At 36.4% G+C, this 14,785-nt stretch overlaps 1 long non-coding RNA gene across 1 annotated transcript in view; it reads right to left on the bottom strand.

Moving 5' to 3' along the window:
- The window catches only part of LOC134801193 (uncharacterized), a 217,975-nt gene that overhangs the window by 17,545 nt on the left and 185,645 nt on the right, over nucleotides 1-14,785 (bottom strand). Inside the window, exon 2 of the long non-coding RNA XR_010145638.1 lies at nucleotides 2,689-2,758. This is a non-coding gene — a long non-coding RNA (uncharacterized LOC134801193). The remainder of the gene's footprint in view (nucleotides 1-2,688; nucleotides 2,759-14,785) is intronic.

Below are 14,785 nucleotides of genomic sequence, written 5' to 3'. Positions count from 1 at the left end.
AGTTACTTTATGTAGTTAAAACTATCGAAACGAAAGCTGAAATCTTGATAAGTAACAAAAATAAACAAATTTTCATTTAATAAATTTCTAAGACTCAATGAAGTCCGTATCAAATTTAATTGAAAAAAAAAACTATCATTTGGAAAATCATTCAAAATAAATTCAAAGAAATATTGACACAGACTTAAAAAATATTTAGGGACATGGATTATTTAACCTAAACATTTAAAGATAATTACAAAATATCTTATTAACCACCTCTATAACTGAGATATATCCTCTATTCTCACCTCTATTAATGGGACCCTCTGTAAATGAGACAAAAATTTATTTGTACCTGGCTAACTGAGAGCCTGGGTAAGTGGGATACCTCTTTAAGTGAGACAAATCTGCTCGTCCCTTGAAGTCTCACTTATCCAGGTTTCACTGTATATATGTATGTTAGTCTGTAAGGTATTTGTAATATGGGCCTTGTTGCCTGATTTAAAATTTTAAATAAATAAAATAAATAAATAAAATGATAAAATGCTGCTATTTGCCATGCCAGGGCGTTTATTAGGGAAGAGGGCAAACGCTTGCGGGAGAGAGGTCATAACCCTCGCTTCGGGTTTTTCCTTTCCTGATGCAGAGGTGGTCCATCGCCGTTCACCGTGATGGGTCATTTGTGACTGGAGGGACGTGGAGCAAGTTTTGTAAATAAGATTGTATTATTTAGATTAGGTGTTAAATTTAGGTAAAGTATTTTTTGCTTGTACCTGATTAAAAACTGAATTGATTTCTTGTTAGTTAAAAGTTTTAGTATTAGTTTTATTGCATATTAATATGAATATATATTGCATTATGGATAAACTAGATTAAATATAATTGACGTGGCAATAATAACTGGTTTAACACACGATTGCGTCATTGACACGCCAGTTAATTGGGAATGGTAAAATTAATCACTCGCTCGCACTCTCGATGAGTTTATTTAAAATTTTAAATAATACAAGGACATAAAATTCCGTTTTACATTACGTTCTACATTTATGTGGAAGTAAATTGGTGCATAACACACAATCATTGCTCATTTTGACAGCGTTTCATATTAAATAAAAAACATTTCAAACCACATAAAAATGATTTATGGCGAACATGTGAATAGTATCTAGTTACAATATTGTTCTATGTTTAATACGTTCATCTTGAGTTGTTCTAATAGGTACAAACTCATACAAAAAGTGTACACTTTACACAAAAAATTAACGTACTCGTATTGTAATAGGTCCCACAAACGAACAATTTAATATAATGAATGAACCCTCAGATAATGTTTAGGCCGAAATTTCGATGTACCGTACAAAGGAGGGAGTGTCCAATGACACCTCGCTGATGTTTTGAAATAAGAACGCCGCATTCGCAATTTGAACCTACGAATTACAATTTGAAAAAAGAAGGGAGCTGTTTTTTATTTTTTTCCCCTACTGTGTACCAAGTTACATTATGCCAGTATAAAAAATTGTTACGCTTGACTATGAGTATTATTTTCTAAGGTTTAAAGAACATGTCTAAACTTTTTAACTGTATTCATAAGTTTGTCGAGTTATATAAAGCCGTTTATTTTTCTCTTTGTTCAAGATTAGTGCGTCGATTTGGGCGTTAAGTTCCTTTTTGAAAATGAATAGGTAAATACTAGCGTCTCATGTTGCAAAGCATTGAAACTATTAGACTTTTGGAGGCATAGTATTCGAATGAAATTAAACTTTATTGTCATATTACTAACGTTAACTTTTGATAAACATTTTTGACAGAAGCTGTAATATAAATTGTTAAAACACGTTTGAATTGAATTGTATTGTTAAAAGGTTTTTTATAGGGTCAGCTTAAGTTAAATACCAATTTACATAGATTTATTTCGGTTGCTAAAAACTCTTATGCATAACTCTTGCTTGTCTTGGCTATAAATCTATTATTTTTTTCATTACACCAGCTTGTAAAGGCTCTCTTTATTCTCCAAAAATTAATGAGAAAATTGCATTTTATACACAAGAGTGGCAACGTATTTTATTACAAATGTTTTGTGAGTTTTTTCTTCGTGATAAATATAATTTATTTCTAATCAGCACAGTAATTAAGATCATTATGCAAAAACCGTGTGCCAAATTTTACATAATTACCCTAAACTTTTACATAAGTAATGCTGTTAAGTGGGGGCCGGGGGCTAACATGAAATTGTAGTTTTGAACCAACTTCAAAAAAGGAGCAAGTTACTTTTAAAGGATAAGGTTACTTTTACACGTTTTATCAAGTAAATGCCATGAAAAATTCACATGGAAACTAAACTATATTTTCAAGGGCATTTGAATTCATACCAAAACCTTAAAATGTTTAAGTTGGCATGATAGAAAAATAATCACGAAAACATGATATACTTAGGTATATAATTTTCACTTGTTTCAGTAGCACGGTAAAAGAATTTTCACTACACCAGTGGTAAAAAGGCTCTCTTGACTGTTCAAAAACTGATAAGAAAGTTGCATTTTATTCACATGTGAGGCAAAGTAATCAAATGCAAATTTTGAGTTGTTTGCTGGTAGACCAATATTTAATAACATTAACTTTGAATCGGTTCCCGTTGATTTTGTTTGATATTTTACATACATTTTATAATTTCCTTGTGTTGGGTGTGGTAAAAAATTTTAGTTTCACTCGGTGGCAAAATTTGTTTAAACCTCGTGCCTTGAAACCCTCGCAACGCTCAAGATTCCATTTTTCGTACCTTTCAATTTTGGAATCTTTCGCTTGCTCAGGTATCAATAATTAGCACGAGAGGTTAAACAACTACTTTGCCCCTTGTAAAATAAATAAATATTAATTTGAGTACCTTTTCGTATCTTGCTTAAGTTAAAAATAACATGAAGCGAGTCGTTAGATACCTTAAGACTTTTTAATGTTATTTGAAAGCATTAGAATAAAATAACAATTAATCCCTCGTATGTTGTGACCCGGGGCGTCGTTACTTTGAAATTAATTCAATTTTGAAGATAACCTTTATTGGCGGTTGGGCGAGCCCGAATTAAATGGACATAAATAATTTAATAAAATAAATGTTGATAATTTACATAAGTGTGTTGAGGTGACTAAAACATTTATTAACTTTGTCAACCAATATTTTTAAATGTTTCTTGGAATTGTTTGTGACAGAATGTTTTTTTTACCATACTGATAAAGGAATGCTAATATTTTTTAAAGATTTAGTAGATATTGGTATTAAATCGCGAAAAAAAAGCTGTCTGTTTCATACATTTTGGCTGGTCCATTTTCTATGGGAGGGTAATTTTTTTATTTCGATTTCGGGGTTGGTCCCATACTTCGAGCAACACGGAAGGGAGGCGGCATTTGCACTATTTCCCCTCTGCCGAGGTACAAGATTAGCGCGTCAATCTAATCTAGCGCGGGTAATAAAACTAGTTGCACTGCACTTGGATTTTTCACTAGACCGAGTCCAGACGCGCGCGTGAACACTGCTGCACAAAAATGCCTGTTTGCTCGGTTTTTTGTTATAAAAAGAGGTCGGGGACATCAAATTTACAAAAATAAAGTGTTACATTTCACTTGTAATATGTTTTTTTACATATCATACGTTTATTTACATTCAAACACAATTATTATATTTTAGTCTCATGTAATTGTTGGATTTATCGATTTTGCTCGCTCAGTACAAATTGCGGATCGGTCGAGCGACAAATCAGACTTCTCATCTCTCAGAATACAATAACATACTTCAACGAAAATGTGTTAGTGTGCGTGTTGTGACACTTGTCACTCGTCCGTACACAAAAAGAGATCGAGGTTTGCAAGATTTGTCTTTGACGTGTGTCATTTTCTATGTATTTGTGTCGTCATTACAGATTGGATTTTGTATGTAAGTGTGTGAGAAGTGCGACTGTGTGCACCTTTCCCCCCGCGAAAAATGGCAGAAAGATTTGTACGGTGAGATATCGCTTGGGCCCCTCCCTTCCGATGTGTCGGAAGCCGGTGTTGCTCGAAGGTCCCATAATAGTAAAAGTTGCTCAGTATAATCCCAAAACCTCCCTGGCAACAGGAATGTAGTTATTTTTTAATCTCCGTGTATAAAATGACGAATATGCTAATAAGAGCAAGGCTCGCATTCGGCATTATCAGATTATTGTAATGATATAATTATTCATGTCACTGTGACTAAGCCCTCCGTGACAGAAAAATTAAAACAGAATTAGGGCATAAGGCACGATAGAAACATTACAAACAGTATTTTAATATCACTCCAGCTACAACAGTGGGGTGAAACTGATCCTTTCGGGCATTCTCGGCTCAGCATTGCTCCGAGCAATTATTATTTATTAGTTAGCACAGTTAGCACAACTTGACGTCGCTTCGCGTGTACGACCACATATAAGATAATTACTTGAATTTGGACAACCCTAATTATAGACGGTCAAGCAAATCTTGTCAGTAGAAAAAGGCGCGAAATTCAAATTTTCTTTGAGACGAGATCCCTTCGCGCCTACATTTTTCAAATTTGCTTGACCAAGTATAGCTGAAAGGATAGTGCCATCACCGCTGTCAAACTTCGGTTTTATAGGAAGTTTCCACTCTGTACGGTAGTACTATTACTTATTCTGTGCTTCAATGAAGTAAGTATACGTCGTAATATTTAAACTGTGGTGTTGTGATGGGTGCGTTACACTAATTTAGTTCAACTGTTACTGATAACTTGGCCACTTTAATGTTGTGGTCAACTTTTAATTTGTATTAACATTAAACTATTTAAAATACATTATTTTACTTTAAAAAGAGGTTAAATAGGTGATGCAATGCCCCTAGCGTTTTTATTATTATTTTTGTATTTTCTGTCATTTGGTCGAAAGGTTACTGTTTGTATATTTTGCAGGAATCGTGTTTCCTGGCTTTAAAATGTACAATCAAGGACATTCTGTACATGTACAGTCACCTGCAATATTATGTTACACAACGAAGGCCGCAAAAATATCTGACACGATCTTATTTGTAGAGCCATAAGAGCGTGTCACATATTTTTGCGGCCTTCGTAGAGTAACATATTATTGCAGGTGACTGTACCTATATATATTAACCGCAGCTATGCCCCTTCGTTTAATTTTATTCGAGTTTTAATTATTAGGGGCCCACTGATTAACAGTCCGCCGGACGGTATCGGCCTGTCAGTTGTTCGGAACTGTCAAAATTTTGTTCTAACTGACAGGCCGATACCGTCCGGCGGACTGTTAATCAGTGGGCCCCTTTTAATGGGCCCACTGATTAACAGTCCGCCGGACGGTATCGGCCTGTCAGTTGTTCGGAACTGTCAAAATTTTGTTCTAACTGACAGGCCGATACCGTCCGGCGGACTGTTAATCAGTGGGCCCCTTTAGGATCGCTCTTAATCGAATAAAGTGAGCGTGGGCTACGGTAATTGTTTACCATCAGGCGATTTGTCTGCTCATTTGCCACTTGTAGTATTAAAAGGGATCCCTTTGTTTTCCATAAAGTCTTAAGTCATAATAATGTACTGTTTGTCATATTATCATTAGTCCTAAAACTGAAACCGTTAACGTTTCAGGATTTTCGTTAGATTATCCTATAGATAGTTAGGTTAGGTTTTATGGCAATCCTGAAAAGTTACGCTTTTCTAAACCAAACAAATTATGACTAATAAAAATTCGGGCAATCAATACATTATGATTTAAAACTTTTTGGGAAACAATAGAGACCCGTATTAAAAAACAAAAAGACTTGGAAAATTAACTAGCATACTTATTACTACATTTTGGTTATCTGTGTGTGTACGAATAATCCCAACAGTATAAAATAACATAATGAATAAAGTATGTAATAAAACAATAATAATATAACGCAACCCCAGCGCGATAAGCCGAAGTTAACTCCCGTGTTTTTGTCAAAAGGTAATTAATTTACTGACGTTTTAAATATTATTAATTAATTAAAGCGGCTGATTATTACTTTAGATTATACTGAGTGAGCTTCTGTTCTTTGTAATTGAATATTATGTATGTTTAAAATACTTTTTACCACACCAGCTGGTAAAGGCTCTCTTGATTGTTCAAAAACTGATAAGAAAGTTGCATTTTATTCACATGTGAGGCAAAGTAATCAAATGCTAATTTTTGATTTGTTTTCTTATGGTTGCTGGTAGAATTTACTTTTAAATGATGATTTTGAATGATACATATTTAATAACATTCATTTTGAATCGTATTCGCTTTAATTTTGTTTGATATTTTTCAGTTAGTAGGTATATATTCCTCGCGTTGGTGTGGTGAAAATTTTTGTTTCACTCGGTGGCAAAATTTGTTCAACCCTCATGCCTTGAAACCCACGCAACGCTCTAGATTCAATTTTTTGAACCATTCGCTACGCTCGTGGTTAGTTTTAGATATCGCGGGTAGTTTTGGAATCTTTCGAGCGGTTAAACAACAACTTTGCCCCCTTGTAAAACAAATAACTACCTATTCCTACTCCAGCAATCTTATTTGTAGATAGACACCGGCTGCATGTTTGAGCCGTTTGGTGTGGAGACGCTTGGGCCGTGGGGCCAAGGCGTTTACAAAGAATTAGCCAAGCGCCTTATAGACGCAACGGGTGACCGGAAGACTGGAGCCTACCTCGCCCAACGCATTGGCGTTGCCGTTCAGCGCGGTAACGCCGCCAGCCTTCTGGGCACCCTACCGGAGGGCACAGACCTGGGGCCAATTTTTTATTTGTAGGTTTTTTATTTTTTAGGTAGTTTTAGTTATTAGTTTAATTTATTTTTGTTCGTCATTATTATTTAGTTTATATTTATATTTAAGTTTAGTTTTTAATTAGTGTTATGTTTGTTTACTTTTTTGTTGTTATAATAAATTTGTTATTTGTAGATTAAATGATTGCCAGTGAGATCGACATCAACTTTATAAGAAGCGCGGCGCGGCGGGCCCCGGCGCACAGTGGGCTGAAATTCGGCTCTTATTGATACAGAAACCAAAGTTGTTATTTTCAATTTTTCAACCACCTTCTAAAGGGTTGAAAGCCGGACACGCAGATAGTCGGACGTAGGTACATAGAGAAAATATACGAATCTCTATGTTTGCCATAATTATTGAAAGTCATAATGTAATGATTGTCAGATTATCATTAGTCATAATTCTGAAACCGTTAACTTTTCAGGATTTTCGTAAGGCTATCCTATTGATAGGTTAGGTTTGATTTTATGGCATTCCTGAAAAGTTGTGCGTTTCTGAGAAAAACCAAATTATGACTAACGAAAATGCGGACAAACAATACATTATGACTTAAAACTTTATGAGAAACAACAGAGACCCGAAAATATAACCTACAATATTAAGATTGACGTGATTAATATTTAGACGATTTAAAATGACCGCAGTAGCTTTTACAAAAAAATTAACGTTACTTTAATATTGTCACTTACCTTAAGGTAACATTCTAACTTAACATTAAAAAAAGCCATAAAACGTGAATGCTCATAGAACAGATGTCATAGACAATTAAAAGTAAAAGTGTTGCTAATTGCCTGCTCCCATTAATTGCTGTCCCCGTTCCGATGCGGCGCACACGCTGTTGTAATTGGGAATATTTCAATGTCAATGGGTGAAAGGTGATATTAATGGCTTATTTACTGTCCTATTACTAGTACATATTACTTTCGGTTACACGAAAAAAAGCGCTAGTGGTCGACTTTCAATCCGGAGGTCGCGGGTTCAAATCCCGGCTCGTACCAGTGAGTTTTTCGGAATTTATGTACGTTACCAGTTGCTCTGAGGAAACCTGCATACATCCGCGAAGAAATTCAAAGTTGTATGTGAAGTCCCCAATCCGCATTGGCCTAGCGTGGGGATTATAGCCCAAACCCTCTCGCGCGTGAGAGGAGGCCCGTGCCCAGCAGTGGGACATATATAGGCTGAAATTATTGTTTATTATAGGATAGAAAGAGATTCTGAGTAGAAATAACATAGAAAATTTCAAATCCGAAAAACGTGTATACCTACAACTTAAAGGCGTATCCAGATTAGTCAATTTTTCGCCAATCTGATTAAATTGCCCGATCGAATCAGGAGGTGTGGACGCAAACGCCAATTTGGCTCGCCGAATTCAATCGCCGATAATGACCGATATTCCCGATAAAATGAGATGCGGACGCAAGAATACCAATTTATGAGGCCAGTATTTTCGTTCTGGGGCATTTTTTCAATTTAGAGGGCTCTAATATCACCATAAATCTAAAATTAGAGATTTCATTTCTGATCAAATCGACCGATTTGATCAGTCCCGTCTGGATAACGCTTAAATAAAATGACCCGTAGGTATATGTATGTATGTACATATTCATATCATGCTTGTAGCTGTAAGACCGTAATCCCTCAAAGCTGATGCCGTTCATCATGGAGTCGGTGGTGGTTTTTTGCAACCCATTTGGAGTGCGGTGCTTTTTAATTCTTTTGACACTGGCTCGGAGTACGGTTTAGGGTTCCGTTGGGAAGGTTCCTGTCTAGACAAAAAAAATGTTTATGTGCATAACTTAACATCCATATTAAAAATAAACTTTTATACAAAAGGAAAGCAATTCACTAAATAATATTTTTTTCTACAGGAGAGAAAAGTTGTCGTTTAACTCCTCGTGATAATATTGATACCCGAGCAAGCGAATGATTCCAAAATCAGCAAGTGAAAGGTTCAAAATGTGGAATCTTGAGCGTTGCAAATGTTATTATAAGGCACGAGGGTAAACACACTTTTCTACCGAGAAAACCACAAAAAATTTTCACCACACCACTGTGAGAAAACGACTATTTGTTTGTAATTGTGATACTAAACTTGTAATGAAAAAAATCTAATCCAAATGAAGGTTATTAAATATTTATCATTCAAAATCATAGCTTAAAACTCAATTCTACCAGCCGACACAGGGAAACAACTCAAAAGGGTCTAGCAGGCTAAGCGAACAAGAAGTGCCCCCAACGACGGATTTGGTCATTCTTTCAGGTGGTGTACTGGCAGGTCCTAAGAACTCTCTATGCTTAATATCAGTCCTCGATCTTCTTTTGTTTTCGAGTTATTCAGGATAATGTAAAATCATCAGTGTATCATTGAAAGTGTCATATTTTGTAAACCGTTCAAGTTAGATTAACCAAACAAAATTATATTTGACAACAATAAAATAGACTACAAAATGAATATGTTTAACCTGCATCATGTCCTTATACTTCATTATAAAAAAAAAAAACATTTTATTTTTCTTCTCATTATTTTTTATAATATTCGCGGAGGTACACCTACAAAAAAAATATGCATGAGTAGCCACTAATACCCACTATATAAGTACACATATAAAAATATTTGCATAAATCTTCGTGCGTCATGTCAAAAAAAAAAACATTATCGAACAAGGATCTCGGAAACAGCTCTAAACATAAAAAAACTCAAAAATGCGCGTTTTCCCAGAGATAAGACCTAGCTAAATCAATTTATCGCCCCCGAAAACACCCATATAGCAAATTTGATCGAAATCGTTAGAGCCGTTTCCGAGATCCTTGTTCGATAATGTTTTTTTTTTGACATGACGCACGAAGATTTATGCAAATATTTTTATATGTGTATATAGTGGGTATTAGTGGCTACTCATGCATTTTTTTTTGTAGGTGTACCTCCGCGAATAGTATAAAAAATAATGAGAAGAAAAATAAAATGTTTTTTTTTTTTTTATAATGAAGTATAAGGACATGATGCAGGTTAAACATATTAATTTTGTAGTCTATTTTATTGTTGTCAAATATAATTTTGTTTGGTTAATCTAACTTGAACGGTTTACAAAATATGACACTTTCAATGATACACTGATGATTTTTGATTTTACATTATCCTGAATAACTCGAAAACAAAAGAAAATCGAGGACTGATATTAAGCATAGAGAGTTCTTAGGACCTGCCAGTACACCATCTGAAAGAATGACCAAATCCGTCGTTGGGGGCACTTCTTGTTCGCTTAGCCTGCTAGACCCTTTGGTTGAAATTACTTTGCCACAGTTGGGGATAAAATAATATTTTTTTATCAGTTTTTCAAGAATAAAGAGAGCCTACGTGCTGGTGTGGTGAAAAAATATGACTATAACAAAATTACCTATTGATAAGCATTTCAAACCGATAACATTTTTCCAATCAAACCCTTACATCGTTTAGTTAAATTAATTTTTCACTTTGTAACTTACATTATAATTGTATTAGTTAGCTTTATTTTAAGTATCGTACGCCGAAAAGGTACATCATAGCAGCTGCATGTAAAACACCCTATTACCTGTACTAATGTATTTACACCTATGATGACGAAATAAAATGATTGATTGATTAATCATTAAATAGGCGCAAATATAGAAATCGTTTACAAAAATACTATTAACATTTGATTTCATCGACAACCCCCTCCCTATCCGTAATCCCATCACTAGCCCCCGCCATATTTCATTTTTATCATTCCATCCAATCCTTTGCCGAAACCATACTTTTAGGAGCACTTTTAATTCATTTTGCGATGATAACTCCGGACGGGAGAACCTCTTTTTTATTTGATGTGTATTACTTTTCGGTGTGGATGTGTGGGCACTCGCTGTGCGGACGATGTATTGAAACGGGGCATAAACACGTAGAAAAACAAACGTCTTTACTAAAGGCCCCGTGCATGAACTACCTTTCTCTTCTTCGTCGAAACCTCATGACTGAGGGTCGTGACTGCCATAAGTCGCTTTAACTTGGATTGCTCTCCAACCTGCCCGATCTTCTGCCTTCCGCATAGAGCCCTGGAACTTGATACGTGTGACTTCCTTAATGGCATCAAATCAACGTGTGGGTATTCTGCCTCTGTCTCTTCTGCCCTCAACCTGGCCACCGATCATCAACTTCTCTAGACTGTCGGGTTCCCGCCGGGCCAAGAGCCCAAAGAAGCCGAGGAGTCTCCTGAGACAGATAGTAGAGAGACGGGTTTTTATGTTGAGCTCGTTCAGAATAGACACGTTGGTGCGATGCGCTGTCCATGAGATACCCAATATTTTGCGCCAGCATGAACTATAGGGGGCAGCATAGGAGCCGTCAGATTTTTGGCGCGAGGCGTAAATGTGTCATTAATGCTTCCCATGTAGCCCACAAGATGGCAGAACCTACTATGCACAAAGAAACGTACCGACGAGAAAGGTAGATGCTCTTGCTTTGGCAATGTAGGTACATGTGCACATATGTTTCCTATTCAGGCCATAAGATGGCAGACCCTCGAACGCACGCACGTGACAAAATATCCGTCACTTTTTAACAGAGCGCGAATGAAAGTGAAGGATTCCGTTTTATCACGCTGTCACGTAGACAAGAACGACCATCATATCCGTACAGAAAACACAATCGTGTTGGAGGCCAATACACACTTTGGGTCGCTGCGCCAGAGGAGTAAGTAAATAAGTAGTTCTCTTTTACACTTCTAGTCAGACTTTTATAGTTCGCTGCTTCTAGTTCTATTCTAGTTCGTTGCAGTAGGTAGTGTTCGTAGTATCCAATACACAGTGTGTACCGGGATGAATTCGCCAACACGTAAATATCAGTTATGCAGTCATTACGTTCGGCTTTATTATATTTATGGGGATCCCGACTTATGGGATGTGCACAGATCGTGGACTCTTTTACATTTACTTCATTGGTGTGCCTATGCCTCAGTGTAAAAGTAACAGTGGTCCGACGGCCTTTGACAAGTACCGAGCTAATAACAATGCAATGACAGCGATGTATGCAGCTCGGGTGCGCGCGAACTCCCCTCGTCGAACAATTGTATAGACCGTGCCTATGCCTAGCTCTCACGTCGAATGATGTTCCCTATTCCCTATGACAATTGTATTATAACTCAAGATATGTTATAGGCCTTCCAAAATTGAAACGCTTACCTTGTGACAAATTGTACAAGTTGCCGTTAGTCGCACCTGGGCAAGCGGGAGATGTGCACTAACGAGCTCTCGCACACCGAAAGAGAAAAGCTCATGCTTATTAACAACGAGTATGCCAAAGATGAATGGTATGCGTAACCAACAGATTTCTTCGGAGATATAAAAATAAATATGGAAATATTTTTGGCTCCTTCTCCTTATGTATGAGTATAACCTATCTATAGTTATTTAATATCATTGCCATAAGCTACCAACATAGGCAACTATAAATTCAAGTTAATGCACTCGCTGCACCATCAAACCACTTAATTTCGAACTGCTGTCCACACAATTATCACACTACAATAAATAACAACGGAATTGTCAACAGAAACCAACTTCTAAATATCGCCATCTGCTTGATATCCCCAAAGGGTTTGGCGCGCTTTTTCTGTCAAACATCCATCTTGAAAACTTTACAAAGTTATAAATACAGCTGTTACAAGCACTAGCATCGCGCGAAGTATCTAAAATAGTACGTGCAAACTTTAGTAGCTATTTTAGCCACACGCACTATTAAAATTGCAATTGGAAATAAAAAGGCAAATATACATTTGCGGTCGTTACAAGCGCTGCTGTCGCGCAATAGACGAACATTATATATGCGGCAACGTCAATTATTATATTTCACCAATAGTATTGGTTAAGTTTGTAATGTCATAGACAAATTTGCGATTTTCCGCGCCATTGCATACAGTTGGATGAAATAACCCGAACTCTATCCTTTTAGTTTTGCCATTATTGTTTTGTATGATTGTTAGTTTATGGCTGATTTGGCGTATTAACTGAGCGAAGGTTTAAAGCCGTTATATTTAATTTGTGTCGGAGTAAATACTATTTGCAAAAACTACTAGGTACAGTCACCTGCAATAATATGTTACTATTCGAAGGCCGCAAAAATATGTGACACGCTCTTATGGCTCTACAAATAAGATCGTGTCAGATAATTTTGCGGCGTTCGTTGTGTGACATATTATTGCAGGTGACTGTACCTTATAAACTCTGTTTGTCTGTCTGTTACCTCAACTCCCTCTCTTCTCGTCTGATTTAGATGAAATTTGGTACAGAAATAATTTGAGGTCCGAAGAAGGACATAGGATAGTTTTTATCAATCATCATCATCATCATTATTCCACGCAAACGAAGTTGTGGACAAAAACTAGAGTTAGACCAAGAAAAGTCTGCAGCGAGTTTGATAGCCCACGCAGTGCAAGTGTTATTTTAAACGTCGAAACTTCTATGAAATTGTGACGTATAAATAACACTTGCATTGCGTGGGTTATCAAAATCGCTGCAGACTTTTCTTGGTCTAACTATGGTAAGTAGGTACCATATAAAATTGCATTAAATATATACATAGTAAGTCTTTTTGTCACGGCCAAACAACTTTGTCAGTAGAAAAAGGAGCATAATTCAATTTTTTTTTTTAATTTCCGTTTTTTTCTACTTACGGAAATAGCTTGACAGACTATAGCTTCGACGGACTAATAGCAAAAGTTAATTGTTGTTTTTATAGTTTTTAATTAGCCGTAGCCTAGCCCTGGCTTATCGGACGAGCGAGCGAAGCGAAGTGAAGTTCTTACATTCGACTTTGAACACACGGCTGGCTAGGGGCACGTCCCGGCATTTAGATGTTTTTAAGCTGAACTATCAGAGGATAGTTTGATACTCAATAACTTAACTAAATTTGTTCTAATTTAAATGAAATTGGGTGAACGTATAGTCGAGGGCATTATATTCTAGTCATTAAATTTTGAGCTGGCTCGAACAAGAGGTTATTGAGCTGGAAGAGAATAAAATGCTAAAAAGGGGGTGAGGGGTCTTGCTATTCTGGTAATTTTAATTGCAAGAAAGTATGGTCGAGTTTGGTATCAAATGAATCGGTTTACACATTTATAATATTGTTTTTTTAATTTAAGATTTTTTTCGAAAATTATGACAGTTTTGGAATCCAAGATGGCGGCCATGCACTGTCATAAAAGTCGTCATGGATGTCGTTTTATAGGTTTAGGGGGCGCAGATTTCGAAAATGATGACCATTTTGGATTCCAAAATGGCGGCCATGCAGTATGTCATAAAAGTCGTCATGAATGTCGTTTTATAGGTTTTGGGGGGCTCAGGTTTCGAAAATGATGACCATTTTGAATTCTAAAATGGCGGCCATGCAATGTGTCATAAAAGTCGTCATGGATGTCGTTTTATAGGTTTTAGGGGGTCCCGATTTCGAAAATCATGGCCATTTTGGAATCCAAAATGGCGGCCATGCAGTATGTCATAAAAGTCGTCATGGATGTCGTTTTATAGGTTTTGGGGGGCGCAGATTTCGAAAATCATGGCCATTTTGGATTCCAAAATGGCGGCCATGCAGTATGTCATAAAAGTCGTCATGGATGTCGTTTTATAGGTTTTGGGGGGCGCAGATTTCGAAAATCATGACCATTTTGGAATCCAAAATGGCGGCCATGCAGTATGTCATAAAAGTCGTCATGGATGTCGTTTTATAGGTTTTGGGGGGCGCAGATTTCGAAAATGATGACTAATTTGGATTCCAAGATGTCAGCCATGCAGTATGTCATAAAAGTCGTCATGAATGTCGCTTTATAGATCATGCATCATGCATGGTCATCATTTTCGAAATCTGCGCACCTGTTTCAAATAAGATATAGATGCATCCTAGTAAGTCAACAACATCTATATCTACTATTGAAATGTACTAAAAGATAGTAGTAGTACGAAATGTAATCTGAAAGGAATCAAGTAATGCATTCCTGTAA

This window comes from Cydia splendana, chromosome 21 (assembly GCF_910591565.1).
Source record: "Cydia splendana chromosome 21, ilCydSple1.2, whole genome shotgun sequence".
NCBI classification, from domain to species: domain Eukaryota; kingdom Metazoa; phylum Arthropoda; class Insecta; order Lepidoptera; family Tortricidae; genus Cydia; species Cydia splendana.
The sequence above is the reverse complement of the archived record's forward strand: the minus strand, read 5'-3'. Positions and strand labels throughout refer to the sequence as shown.